The sequence below is a fragment of the Bos taurus genome, chromosome 2 (assembly GCF_002263795.3).
Source record: "Bos taurus isolate L1 Dominette 01449 registration number 42190680 breed Hereford chromosome 2, ARS-UCD2.0, whole genome shotgun sequence".
Taxonomy (NCBI): Eukaryota; Metazoa; Chordata; class Mammalia; order Artiodactyla; family Bovidae; genus Bos; species Bos taurus.
The window spans coordinates 88,460,368-88,474,898 of record NC_037329.1 but is presented as its reverse complement, the minus strand read 5'-3'; the positions used below and the strand labels follow the sequence as shown (position 1 = coordinate 88,474,898).

The window sequence follows — 14,531 nt, the reverse complement described above, 5'->3', positions numbered from 1 at the left end:
CTCTTTACTCTTTCTGAGAGCTGCACTTTCCTTTTTCGCTAGATGTCTTACATATACAAAGCTACTGTAACCAGTTGTTTGAGTTTACCCCTCCTTTCTAACAGATAGAGATCTCTACAAGGATTTTATTATGCTTATAGTGCCCAGAAGGCCATGGCTCATCTCTGGACTCTTGACAGTTCTCAAGCAGTCCTTTGGGCTCTCAGAACTTTTGTTTTATAACTTAATATAATAAATAGAAAAAGTTGAAAAATTGAAAGGAATCCTAGAAAAACTAATTTACGTTGAAAATGACAGCATTAAAAGGTCACAAACTCCAGTGTCTACAGAGGATAGGCCTACATCATAAATAATAAAACTGACCCTCTGTAATATAATAGGGAGTGGTAAAGACAGTAGCAGATTGAAAGGACATGTCATATTTGAAGGAGGCAGTCACTGTTTACCACCCACCAGTTATAAAATGAAGGCAACATTTAGCCAAACTTTCAGATTTTTCAAGGGACATCAGATATATCAGATTTTTATGTATCGTTTCTCAATTTACCAATGTTGACAACAAATTAAATTTATTTTTAAAACATGTATCAAATTAAATGTATGCATAGGCCAAATTTGGGCTGTGGGTCACATATGTGCTATTTTTTTACTAAAAGGTAAAATGAATGGATACTGGAAATCTTAAAATTGGTTCCTGTGAGGAATTTAATGGAAAGGAATGGGAGAGGGGTGATGATTTTAACAAGTTTTTTTGTTTTGGGGATTTGAATTGGATCCCATCTGATATTTTTTGAGAGATTCCAATAAATGTTTTAATTCTTTTCAATTTTTCTTGGTTTTGGACAGGTGTTTTTTGGTGTGTTTTAATAAGCTTCTACCAAAACTGGACATTGAGAGGAATGAACTTCACATGAGGTATGGAACTCTAGCATATAATTTTGCCTGCCAAATGCCCGATAAAACAAGATTAGAGGATAAAGCTATTTGGGAATTTGAAAGCTTATTTTTTGACTAATCTTCCTAGTTAAGTGACACTTGTAGCATATGATTTAAACATGTGCATGGCAAAATCCAAGCTTTAGCGAAATACAAATTGCTACATGTCAGGACCTTAAGAATTATCTTTAACACTCAGTGAACTCACAAATGCAATGATTTGGCTGACCATATTTGCATGCATTGTACTTTACCCACTATGAAGAGGATGGGAAATATCAGTTAGAAACATAATAAATCTTCCACAAAATACTTGGAAGCCAAATCCAGCAACATACAATAAAGAATTAAACACCTTGACAAAGTAGAATTTGTCCCAGCAATGCAAGATTGTTTTCACATTTTTTTTTTTCAGCAAGGTTACAATCTTTATTAAATTTCTATTCTGCTTTACCTTAGTAATAAAATCAAAAGGAAATATAAATTAACACTTGAATCATTATAAGCTGAATACATCAGAGCATTCCTATGCAGCATTTCTCAATCTTTGTCACAGAAGTTCAATTAACATTATAATCCATATCAATAGAATAAAAAGCAAAAATTACTTGATCATATTAATAGACCCAGAGACAGCATTTGAAAGAACTCAACAAAATAGAACCTCAATAGGTTCTTCCACCTGATAAAGGACATCTATGAAAAACCCATAACTAACATCATTTTTAATGGAAAGACTGAATATTTGCCCCCTAAGAACACAAGCATGGTAAAGATGTCTTTTACCATTTCTAACTGACATTGTGCTTCCCTTGTGGATCAGACGGCAAATAATCTGCCTGCAGTGTAGGAGACCTGGGTTTCATCCCTGGGTCAGGGAGATCCCCTGGAGAAGGAAATGCCTACTCACTCCAGTATTCTTGCCTGGAGAGTTCCATGGACAGAGAAGCCTGCTGGGCTACAGACCATGAGATTGCAAAGAGTTGGACATGACTGAGGTACTAACACACAACAATCAACATTGTACTAGAGGCTTAAGCAGAGACAGATAAGAAAAAGAGGTAAAAGCCATCCATATTGGAAGGGAAGAAGTAATACCATGCAGATGATGTGATCTTGTATATCAAAAGTCCTAAGGAATACACTAAAAAATAATAGAAATAATAAAGTTCAGCAAGGTTGCAAGATGTAAGATCAATATACAACAATTAATTGTATTGCTCTACACTAGCAATGAATAATCTAAAAATGAAATTAAAAAAATAATTCCACTTATAATAGCATCAAAAAGAATAAAATATTTAGGGATTGGGGGCAGGAGAAGGGGATGACAGAGGATGAGATGGCTGGATGGAATCACTAACTCGATGGACGTGAGTTTGAGTGAACTCCAGGAGTTGGTGATGGACAGGGAGGCCTGGCGTGCTGCAATTCATGGGGTCGCAAAGAGTCAGACACGACTGAGCAACTGAACTGAACTGAACTTAATAAATAAAGTAAAAACTTGTATACTGAAAGCTATAAAACATTGCTGAAAGAGATTAAAGACCTACATAGCACTAGGTATTCACTCTGGCCCGTCTTGCTTCAGCTCTCCTTCCCTCTGAGACAAAGGTGCTGTTACCAGGAGGGGAGAGATCTTATGCTTAGAAGGAACAAAATCAGCTCAGACCTAATCCTCAGGGCTTCTACGCATTGGGACCCTATACTGCCCCAATAGGTAGTGACACCCACTGAGCATAGGACAATCCCCAACTTACACATGGCTCTGTTTCTAGCCTCTCCATCTCCAGCCCCAGGAAAGTGATAGCTACCATTGAGAGAGCTAATTCTTAGGTAGGTTGATAAGGAGTCCAGGGCCCTCAAGGAAAAGAAAAAGGGGTCCAGGGTTCTCAAGGTAAAAGGGACAAACGTTTTTTCTATATTGCTTTGTCCTAGCTTAGTCACATCAGACGTTTTTTCTTAAACTCTGAGTTGTTATGACAACCATCTTCAAGACTAACTTTCTTTAAGCCCAGAGTTTATGATTATACAAGAAAACAGCTCATTTTGCTCAAAGGTATGTTTTTCCTTAAGTGAAGTGAAGTTGCTCAGTCATGTCCAACTCTTTGTGACCCCATGGACTGTAGCCTACCAGGCTTCTCCGTCCATGACATTTTCCAGGCAAGAGTACTGGAGTGGGTTGCCATTTCCTTTTCCAGAGTATCTTCCCAACCCAGGGATTGAACCCGGGTTTCCCGCATTGTAGGCAAATGCTTTACCATCTTTGTTTTTCCTTAAGCTCTGTACTAATGATTATATGCACTGGTCATAGCAAACACCCTCTTCCAACAACACAAGAGAAGATGGTACACATGGACATCACCAGATGGTCAACACCGAAATCAGATTGATTATATTCTTTGCAGCCAAAGATTGAGGGGCTCTATACAGTCAACAAAAACAAGACCAGGAGCTGACTGTGGCTCAGATCATGAACTCCTTATTGCCAAATTCACGCTGAAATTGAAGAAAGTAAGGAAAACCACTAGACCATTCAGGTATGACCTAAATCAAATACCTTATGATTATACAGTGAAAGTGAGAAATAGATTTAAGGGACGAGATCTGATAGAGTGCCTGATGAACTATGGACGGATGTTCATGACATTGTACAGGAGACAGGGATCAAGACCATCCCCACGGAAAAGAAATGCAAAAAAGCAAAATGGCTGTCTGAGGAGGCCTTACAAATAGCTGTGAAAAGAAGAGAAGCAAAAAGCAAAGGAGAAAAGGACAGATATACACATCTGAATGCAGAGTTCCAAAGAATAGCAAGAAGAGATAAGAAAGCCTTCTTCAGTGATCAATGTAAAGAAATAGAGGAAAACGACAGAAAGGGAAAGACTAGAGATCTCTTCAAGAAAATTAGAGATACCAAGGGAACATTTCATGCAACAATGGGCTTGATAAACGACAGAAATGGTATGGACCTAACAGAAGCAGAAGATATTAAGAAGAGGTGGCAGGAATACACAGAAGAACTGTACAAAAAAGATCTCACGACCGAGATAATCATGATGGTGTAATCACTCACCTAGACCCAGACATCCTGGAATGTGAAGTCAAGTGGGCCTTAGAAAGCATCACTACGAACAAAGCTAGTGGAGGTGATGGAATTCCAGTTGAGCTATTTCAACTCCTGAAAGATGATGCTGTGAAAGTGCTGCACTCAATATGCCAGCAAATTTGGAAAACTCAGAGTGGCCACAGGACTGGAAAAGGTCAGTTTTCATCCCAATCCCAAAGAAAGGCAATGCCAAAGAATGCTCAAACTACCGCACAATTGTACTCATCTCACACGCTAGTAAAGTAATGCTCAAAATTCTCCAAGCCAGGCTTCAGCAGTACATGAACCGTGAACTTCCAGATGTTCAAGCTGATTTTAGAAAAGGCAGAGGAACCAGAGATCAAATTGCCAACATCCACTGGATCATGGAAAAAGCAAGAGAGTTCCAGAAAAACATCTATTTCTGCTTTATTGACTATGCCAAAGCCTTTGACTGTGTGGATCACAATAAATGTGGAAAATTCTGGAAGAGATGGGAATACCAGAGCACTTGACCTGCCTCTTGAGAAACCTATATGCAGGTCAGGAAGCAACAGTTAGAACTGGACATGGAACAACAGACTGGTTCCAAATAGGAAAAGGAGTACGTCAAGGCTGTATATTGTCACCCTGCTTATTTAACTTCTATGCAGAGTACATCATGAGAAACACTGGACTGGAAGAAACACAAGCTGGAATCAAGAATGCCGGGAGAAATATCAATAACCTCAGATATGCAGATGACACCACCCTTATGGCAGAAAGTGAAGAGGAACTAAAAAGCCTCTTGATGAAGGTGAAAGAGGAGAGTGAAAAAATTGGCTTAAATCTCAACATTCAGAAAACTAAGATCATGGCATCTGGTCCCATCACTTCATGGGAAATAGATGGGGAAACAGTAGAAACAGTGTCAGACTTTATTTTTGGGGGCTCCAAAATCACTGCAGATGGTGACTGCAGCCATGAAATTAAAAGATGCTTACTCCTTGGAAGAATAGTTATGACCAACCTAGATAGCATATTTGGAGAAGGAAATGGCAACCCACTCCAGTGTTCTTGCCTGGAGAATCCTATAGATGGAGAAACCTGGTGTGCTGCAGTCCATGGGGTTGCACAGAGTCAGACACGACTGAAGCGACTTAGTAGTAGTAGTAGTAGTAGATAGCATATTGAAAAGCAGAGACATTACTTTGCCAACAAAGGTCTGTCTAGTCAAGGCTATGGTTTTTCCAGTGGTCATGTATGGATGTGAGAGTTGGGCTGTGAAGAAAGCTGAGCGTTGAAGAATTGATGCTTTTGAACTGTGGTGTTGGAGAAGACTCTTGAGAATCCCTTGGACTGCAAGGAGATCCAACCAGTCCATTCTGAAGGAGATCAGCCCTGAGATTTCCTTGGAAGGAATGATGCTAAAGCTGAAACTCCAGTACTTTGGCCACCTCACTCGAAGAGTTGACTCATTGGAAAAGACTCTGATGCTGGGAGGGATTGGGGGCAGGAGGAAAATGGGACGACAGAGAATGAGATGGCTGGATCTCGACTTAAGAGGGTTTCTCCGAGTCGATGGCATCACTGACTCGATGGACATGAGTTTGAGTGAACTCTGGGAGTTGGTGATGGACAGGGAGGCCTGCCGTGCATGAGGTTGGAAAGAGTTGGACAGGACTGAGCGACTGAACTGAACTGAACTGACTGAAAGACCTCACCAGAGCTACTCCCATAATTTACATTTTAAGTTAACAGGATTAGCCAGAAGGTTTAATCCAGAGACTGTCCTCAGGCAGGATACATTATTGTTATATAATCGTAAAGAATATAGAAGGAAAAAAAGTTTGTCCTTTCTTCCTCCTTGAGAATTCCAGACCCCTCTCTCCTTGGGGACCCCTAGACTTCTTATCAAGTTGCCTAGGAAATGACTCTCTCATAATGAAAGGACATCTTTTTGGGGTGTTAAAGCAATAAAGGCAATATGAATATCAAGTAAAATAGACTTCAGAACAAAGAATAGTTGTACAAGATGTTACCTTTAGTTATTTTTAGGGGAACTTGAGCAAATGATATATGGGATCTCTCTGTTATTACTTCTATAACTGCTTGGATGTAAGTTCAATTTAAAAAAAAATTTCATTGGGCTAATTTTTATCTTACTGCAGGCAACAGTTTTGCCAGTTGTTTGCTATCACATAACATAAGTCACCATATTTCAAGGGTTCAATTTAATTGTAATTGAATTAATATTCTGGATTCCCCACACTGCCACCAGCCTCCGAAATCCATCTAGGCATTTTTTTGCAGAGGAAAGGAAATGTCATTATTCCTCTTATGTGAAGAAAGTCCTTACTTACCAGAGAATGAAAGCAAAAGAAAGCAAAGAGAATCACATCTTAGTTTTAGTCCCTGAGGTCCTGGGCCACCTTTGTTTCTGGGAATTACCTCACTAGCCTTTTTTAAGAACAACTTTTTCATATTTTATTAAAATGCATGAATTTTATATATATTATTTATATTTTATATATATTACTTTTTTTGACTCCATGGCATGCAGGATCTTCCCCAACCAGGGATCTCAAACCCTTGCCCCCTACATTGGGAGTGTGGAGTCTTGCCAAGAAAGTCCCTGCTTAGTGAATTTTTAAATTTATAACTTAATTTTTAGAAAAGTTTTATATTTACAGAAAAACTGAATGAAAAGTGTAGAGAGTTCCCATATTCCCCCTCCCCACAACTCTAGTTTTATTATGGTAGTAATTACGTCTTCCATTACAATGGTATATTTGTTGCAATTGATGAGCCAATAGTGTTAATTACTTGTTTGTAGTTTTATTATGGTTCAACTTTTGTCTCTTATATTTGTGGATTTTGTCAGATATATATGTCATGTGTCCACCATTGTAGTAACAAACTGTATAGTTTCACTACTCTAAATATCTCCTATACTCCAGTTATTTTATCCTTCCTTTCCTCCCTCCCCCAGAACTATTGGAAATCTCTGTTCTTTCTGTTGTCTCTATAGTTTTGCCCTTTCCAGTATGTCATGTAGTTGAAATCATCTAGTATGTAGGCTTTTCAGATTAACTTTTTTCACTTAGCAATATGTATTCAAGTTTCCTCCATGTTTTTTTTTGTGGCTTAATAGCTCATTTCTTTTTATTGCTGACTAATCCATTGTATTGCTGTACCACAGATTCTTTATCCATTTACTTATTGAAGAACATCTTGATTGCTTCCAAGTTTTGGCAATTATGAATAAAACTACTATAAATACTTGTGTAGAGGTTTTTGCATGGACGTCAATTTTCCAAGTCATTTCGGTAAATACCAAGGCATATAGGGTTGATGGATCATATGCTAAGAGTATGTTTAGTTTTGTAAGAAGCTGCCAACTGTCTTCCAAAATGACTACTATTTTTGCATTCCTACTAGCAGTGAATGAGAATTCCTGTTGCTCGACATTCTCACCAGCATTTGGTATCGTCGGTGTTTTGGCTTTTAGCCATTCTAATAGACGTGTAATGGCATCTCATTGTTTCGTTTTGCAATTCTCTGATGACATATGTTGAGTGTCTTTCCATATGCTTACTTGCCATGTTTTTTTTTTTTCTTATTGCTGAGTTGTAAGAGTTCTATATACATTTTGGATACAAATCCTTTACCAGATATGTATTTGGCAAAGATTTTCTCCCAGCCTATGGATTGTCTTTCATTCTGTTAATAGTGTCTTTCACAATGAAGAAGTTTTAAATTTTAGTGAAATCCAACTTATTAATTTTTTCTTTCATGAACTGTTTCTTAAAAGTCATTGCCAAACCCAAGGTCACCTAGACTTTCTTGTATGTTATCTTCAAGGAATTTTACTGTTTTACATTTTACATATATGACTATGATATCTTTTGAGTTAATTTTTGTGTCAGGTATAAGATCTGTGTATAAATTCATTTTTTAAATATATGGATATACAGTTGTGCGGGCACCGTTTGTTGAAAAGATTATCTTTTCTCCATTGTATTGTCTTGATCCTTTGTCAAAGAATATTTTGACTATATTTGTGTTGTTCTATTTCTGGGCTCTTCGTCCCATTCTATTGAGCTTGTCAATAGCTTTTTAATAATTTCCCTTAATTTCTTATGCTGATTTGAGTTGAATTTTTATCAGTTCCTGCTGAAATATCACTGATTAATTCAAACACTTGGTACATGCCAAGCACTGTGCTAATCTCTTTACATAAATTTAACCACAGCAGTCTTTTGAAATAAACGAGGAAACTTGGGGTTTGCCAGTTTAAGTAACATGTTCAAAATCATACCACTTATAAGTGATCCAGACTCTGCCTGTCTATATTGTATTATCTGTCAAAGAGGACCTTGTTACTCCTTACTCGGACTATTACAATTGCTCTAATAGTCTTTCTTCTGCTAATTACTGCCTTTAACTGGGAAGCCCAATTATACTATAGTTGTCTTCTAAATTAAATACTGAGTTCTCAGCCAACATTTAAAGCCTGACCTACTTCTCCAGCTTTTTTCCCCCAGTATTCTTACTTGCTCAGTTGGACTGCTCTATGATTTTATATTACCCTCTCTGCTTTAATATGTCAGTATGTGACCTAACCTATTCCTATACTTGCTACATTTCCAAGTATTAAAATTCCTTTTGTCAAAATTCATCTCAAATGACTCTTCTCCCTTGACCCTTCTCCATTTTGTATCCCAACTTCACACTAAAATTGGAATTGAGAACTTTCTCCTTAAAATAACCAAAGCATTTCTTTTAAACCTCACTTATGGCACATCTATATGCCTTGTGTTTAGTTATGTGAATTTAATTTATTGTTACTACTAGACCACCACCTCCTCGACAGCTTGTCTAGTATATAGAACCTGGCATTCATTTAAAAATATTCGTTGAGTATATAATATCTATACCAAGAATCGCACTGAATGCTGGAGTGGCAAAGATAAAAGACATGGCCACTGCCTTAAGGAAAAAAAAAAAGTACAGAGTAGTAGAAGCCAGATCAGAAGGCAGTTGAAAGTGAAGGTCGCTCAGTTGTTTCCAACTCTTTGTGACCCCATGGACTATAGTCCATGGTATTCTCCAGGCCAGAATACTCGAGTGCGTAGCCTTTCCCTTCCCCAGGGGATCTTCCCAATCCAGGGAAGCCCAGGTCTCCCGCATTGCAAGTGGATTCTTTACCAGCTGAGCCACCAGGGAAGCAGTTACTTTTCTGTAATTTAAGTTCTGTTTTGAAAGTAAACCTCTCATACTGTGGGATGGAGTATGGAGTGTGGAGTACTTAATACAGTTTGAGTTTGGGAAGGAGAGAAGACTTATCAGAGGACAACAGATAAGAGTTAGGATCTTGACTAGCAATATATGGAATAGCAGAAAGGCCTAAGAGATCATAACACATTTGGTGTGCATGTAGTTCAGATTAGCTATACCATAGTGATTGAGTTAAAGAAGCAGAGAAGGGCTGCATGCTGAGGAAATGTCTGAGTCTTGCAAAAAAGGAAGCATGAAGGACATGAAATTCAGTATAAGGTTTCAAACAAGGATCTGTCATTATCTCATTCATGCAGATGGATCATGCTGACAGTTATGTGGGTAATAAATCGGAATTGGCTGAGACTAATGACAGGAAGGAAGACCAGCTAGCAGAATGTTACAGTAGTCTAGGCTGTATAGTATTTGGATCTGAATAGTCCAAGGAGCGGAGAAGGCAATGGCACCCCACTCCAGTACTCTTGCCTGGAAAATCCCATGGACGGAGGAGCCTGGTGGGCTGCAGTCCATGGGGTTGCTAGAGTCGGACACAACTGAGCGACTTCACTTTCACTTTTCACTTTCATGCATTGGAGAAGGAAATGGCAACCCACTCCAGTGTTCTTGCCTGGAGAATCCCGAGGACAGGGGAGCCTGGTAGGCTGCTGTCTATGGGGTTGCACAGAGTCGGACACGACTGAAGCGACTTAGCAGGCGGCAGCAGCAGTCCAAGGAGAAAAGAGGACTTAATTTGAGAGATGTTTAGGAGATAGAATTTATATTGCTTCTCGGCCTTTTGGCTAAGATCAAGTGTGGAATGTATAAGACTTGGTGATGGGATAGTGTAATTCTTTAAGATCTCAAGTTCTCTATACCTGGGGATTCATCTAAGCAGTATCTTTGTCCTGATATTTTGAAGAGATACTCCTTCCTAGTCTACTGTATAAATTACTAGAATCCATCTCCCTCCTCATCACCAATAGCCTCCTGGCCAAAAGAGCCTCTATTGCCAAAGGAACTTGCTGAGGAGGTTCTGCCTTATTATCAGAGTCCGCTTCTAGTAGATAAAAGAGCTCCTGCTCACATTGCCAAACTTGAGCGAGATATACTCCGAAAATGAAAATTAGAACTTATCTTTTTTTGAAATAATGTTGAAAGATAGGTACTTAGATATATCATGTGTTAAATGTCCCTTTTATGGTCTACTCTAGGAACATGAAACTGTTTATGCCACTTCGGTGACAAGTTCTAAACATCCTCCTCTTTTAAAAAAAACTTCAAATTCGGTTGAAGTCTTCTTATGTATATACTGATGAATAACGGAGTAGGGAATGGTTCACCTCAGCAAGAAGTAATATTTTATTGCTGACATTCCTGAGAACTGCTGTCACATAATGACAATGGTAATAAAAAAGTAGACCTATTTTTAGTTGGTTTTATTATTGTTGAACACGACTGAGCAACTGATCTGATCTGATCTGATTATTGTCTTTAAATTTTTCTTTCAGCTAATGCATCCCATATTATATGCTCTCAGAGCTGATAGTTTCCTCTCTCCCCTCTGCCCCAGTTAGTACACCACTGCCTACATCTGAGTTAGAAGTTGTGAAATGGAAATCAGAGATACATTGTGAGACAGGGAAAATTACTGAAGGAAAGAAACTTGGACATAAATTTATGTTCTTCATTTCACCAACAAAATGATCTGGGCTGATAACAACTTCTCTGAGCTTCAGTTTTCCCATTATTAAAACAGGGTTTAAATACCTATTTTGTTGTGGATTAAATAATGTAAACTTTCTGTGCTCAGTCGTGTCTGACTCTTTGCAACCCTATGGACTGTACTCCACCAGACTCCTCTTTCCATGGGATTTTCCCAGCAAGAATACTGGAGTAGATTGCCATTTCTCTTCCTTGGGATCTTCCCAACCCAGGCATCAAACCTAGGTCTCCTGTATTGCTGGCAGATTCTTTATCCCTGAGCCACCCGGGGAATAATGTATTTAAAGTATCTGACACTTAGCAAATATTCTCAACAATATTAATTCTCTCCTATTTTTATATTTTATAGCTTCCCAAGATATTTTGAATATATTTTTTATGTTTGAGAAATTTCCAATCTTAATGTTAAAGTGCTGCTTCCCCAAGGTAAGCTCTGAAAACGAAATTTCCAGACTCTCATAGTAAAGGGACAGACATGTGACCTAGGCTTCAACATTCAGCACACTTACATAGACTTTTATTTGGAAGTTAGCAGCTTTGAGGAAGCCAAGATTCTGTTTGGAAATCAATTTGCTGATAAAGGCATATGACATTTGGGGGTGGCAGTGCTTGTTAGGCTAAATTCCTAGGGCAGAAGTCACTTTGGTGGGAGTGGGAGTGGCAGCAGTTGCTTTTAGTGTTTGTTGCTGCAGAAGTATGTAGTACTCTGACTTCCTCATTGGGCCAGTTAAACTTCCTTTCTGCTCATTCAGTAAGAATTAGCATATGTTACTTGCCACAGTGAGCCTTAACTGATACATATTTCATCATTAGTATTGCTTCCTTTGAGTAGCAGGTTAAGCAGAATGTCAAGGAAGAGGCAATAGTGTAATTTATAATCACCTTAAATAAAAGTACATAATTCTGGAAAGTATATCCCAGAAAAGTTTTGTGAACTATAATTGGAGATTGAGGAATATAGCTTTTGAGGAAATTACATATAATATTAGAATACTTTTGTCAAATGTTTTTCTCTGTAGCTCTTGGAAATAGTTAAGAGAACTTAGGCTTTCATGTCCCTCAAAGAAATTCTTTCAGAACCAGTTTATAAAGAAAATTTAATCCCTGGATACTGATTCTGCAAAGCAGTCTCAGGTGAGTTCATCAATTCTGTCAAAGCCAGAATCAAAATAAATCAGGCATTATATGGCATATTAAATTTCTGGAGCTCAACTTATTTCCCTTAATCTCTTAGCAGCAGTAACAGAGTGGCAGCTCTCACTCATTGCAGTGGGGAAGTAACAAAGCAAGAGAAAAATTGCTGTTGCAAAATGAAGCACATCAACGCATTTCCATCTAATGCATTATGGTTCATGAATCTCCTAGGAGCCAGAAAAACACAGTGAAGTCTTTAAAAGCGAATCCAGATGTCAGTCATCACCACGGCAGTGCTTTAATTATCAAAAAACAAAGAAATAACTCCTTAGGTACATTCTAACCAGGTGTTCCTTCACAGAAAACAGAATAGCTGAAGAAACAGCTGTGGCATTCTATCTGCTTCAAGAGGAAAGGGAACTGCGACCTAAATAACAGAGACTTTCCGATGGAACAAAGATAAATCACAATTATCAGAATTTTGCAAGTATTAACATATAACATGATGACTAATTAATATTAATTACTCCATTTTCCAGATGAGAAAACTGAGTGCCTTATATGACAAACATTTCTAATTCAAAGTCTGTCAGTCTTCGACAAGTTTACCACAAAATGAATTGATTTTGCAAGATCTTTTAACTATCATATGACAAGAAGTGATTTTCTAGAAAACATTTGTGTGTTTTACACAAATAATCCATTTTCATCTTGGAAAATATAAAGGTGAACAAAAAGGAAACTTTTAAACCATCTCTAATAACTGCTATTTCAAACTGGGATTTTAAAGCTGGGCCCATGGTTGACTGCAGGGAATCTGTGAATCTCTGAAACCAAACAAACAAAAAGACCATGTGCATTTTTCTGGGGTGAGGGTATATATACCTTCATCAGTTTCTCAAATTGTCATTCAAAAATTATGAACTACCTCCATCCTTCTGGACTTTATGTATGGGACTGGAGGAACAAAGATGCTGTCCACAAGTCACAGCCTGAGAAGGAAGGTGGCCTTCATCTAAAATTTTATGTTGGCCAAAACAAGTAGTAATTTCTAAAATTTGACTTGGCTTTTGTGCAGTAAATTGTGGAAAGTTAGGAATATTTCCTTTTCTCCTTAAGGGTTTTATTTATTTATTTATTGACTTATAAGTTAATTTACAATGTTGTATTAGTTTCTGGCATACAGCAAAGTGATTCAGGTATATGTATATGTATATATATATATAATATATACACTCTTTTTCATATTCTTTTCCATTATAGTTTATTTGAAGGCATTGAGTATAGTTCCATGTGCTATATAGCAGGTCCTTGTTGCTTACATATTTTATATATAGTAGTGTGTATATGTTAATCCCAAACTCCTAGTTTATCTCCTCCTCCCCATCTCCTTTGGTAAAAATAAGTTTGTTTTCTATGTCTGTGATTCTGTTTCTGTTTTGAAAATAAATTCATTTGTATGCGACCCCATAGACGGCAGCCCACCAGGCTCCCCTGTCCCTGGGATTCTCCAGGCAAGTACACTGGAGTGGGTTGCCATTTCTTTCTCCAATGCATGAAAGTGAAAAGTGAAAGTGAAGTCGCTGTGCCATGCCCGACTCTTAAAAACCCCATGGACTGCAGCCTTCCAGGCTCCTCCATCCATGGGAGTTTCCAGGCAAGAGTACTGGAGTGGGGTGCCATTGCCTTCTCCATCATTGTTTTAGATTACACATATGATTGACATCTTATGATATTTATCTTTCTCTGGTGGACTTACTTCTCTTAGTATGTTCATCTCTAGGTCCATTCATGTTGCTACAAATGGCATTATTTCATTTTTTATGGCTGAATAATATTCAACTGTATATACCACATCTTTATCTATTCATTTGTTGATGGACATTCAGATTGCTTCTGTCTTGGCTATTATAAACAGTGCTGCAGTGAACACTGGAGTGAACATTGGAACACTGGAGTATCCCAATGCAGTGATCCATATAGCAGTTTGGAATCTCTTATCTGGTCTGCCTGTGAGTGTAAATATATACTATATAGTTCAGTTCAGTTCAGTTTAGTCGCTCAGTCGTGTCCGACTCTTTGCGACCCCATGAATCGTAGCACGTCAGGCCTCCCTGTCCATCACAAACTCAGAGTTCACTCAGACTCACGTCCATTGAATAAGTGATGCCATCCAGCCGTCTCATCCTCTGTCGTCCCCTTCTCCTCCTGCCCCCAATCCTTCCCAGCATCAGAGTCTTTTCCAATGAGTCAGCTCTTCTCATGAGGTGGCCAAAGTACTGGAGTTAAGTATATATATATATGAATGAATCACTTTGCTGTATACCTGAAACTAACACAACATTGTAAATCAAATTTACAATTTCAAATTTACAATTGAAATTAGCACCTT

The 14,531-nt window shown here is 38.1% G+C and overlaps 1 protein-coding gene across 2 annotated transcripts in view; it reads left to right on the top strand.

Moving 5' to 3' along the window:
* The window catches only part of FTCDNL1 (formiminotransferase cyclodeaminase N-terminal like), an 88,797-nt gene that overhangs the window by 6,594 nt on the left and 67,672 nt on the right, over positions 1-14,531 (top strand). For both annotated transcript variants that reach the window (XM_024981237.2, XM_024981228.2), the window contains exon 2: positions 847-915. The gene's annotated coding sequence lies outside the window, so the exon portion shown is untranslated. The remainder of the gene's footprint in view (positions 1-846; positions 916-14,531) is intronic.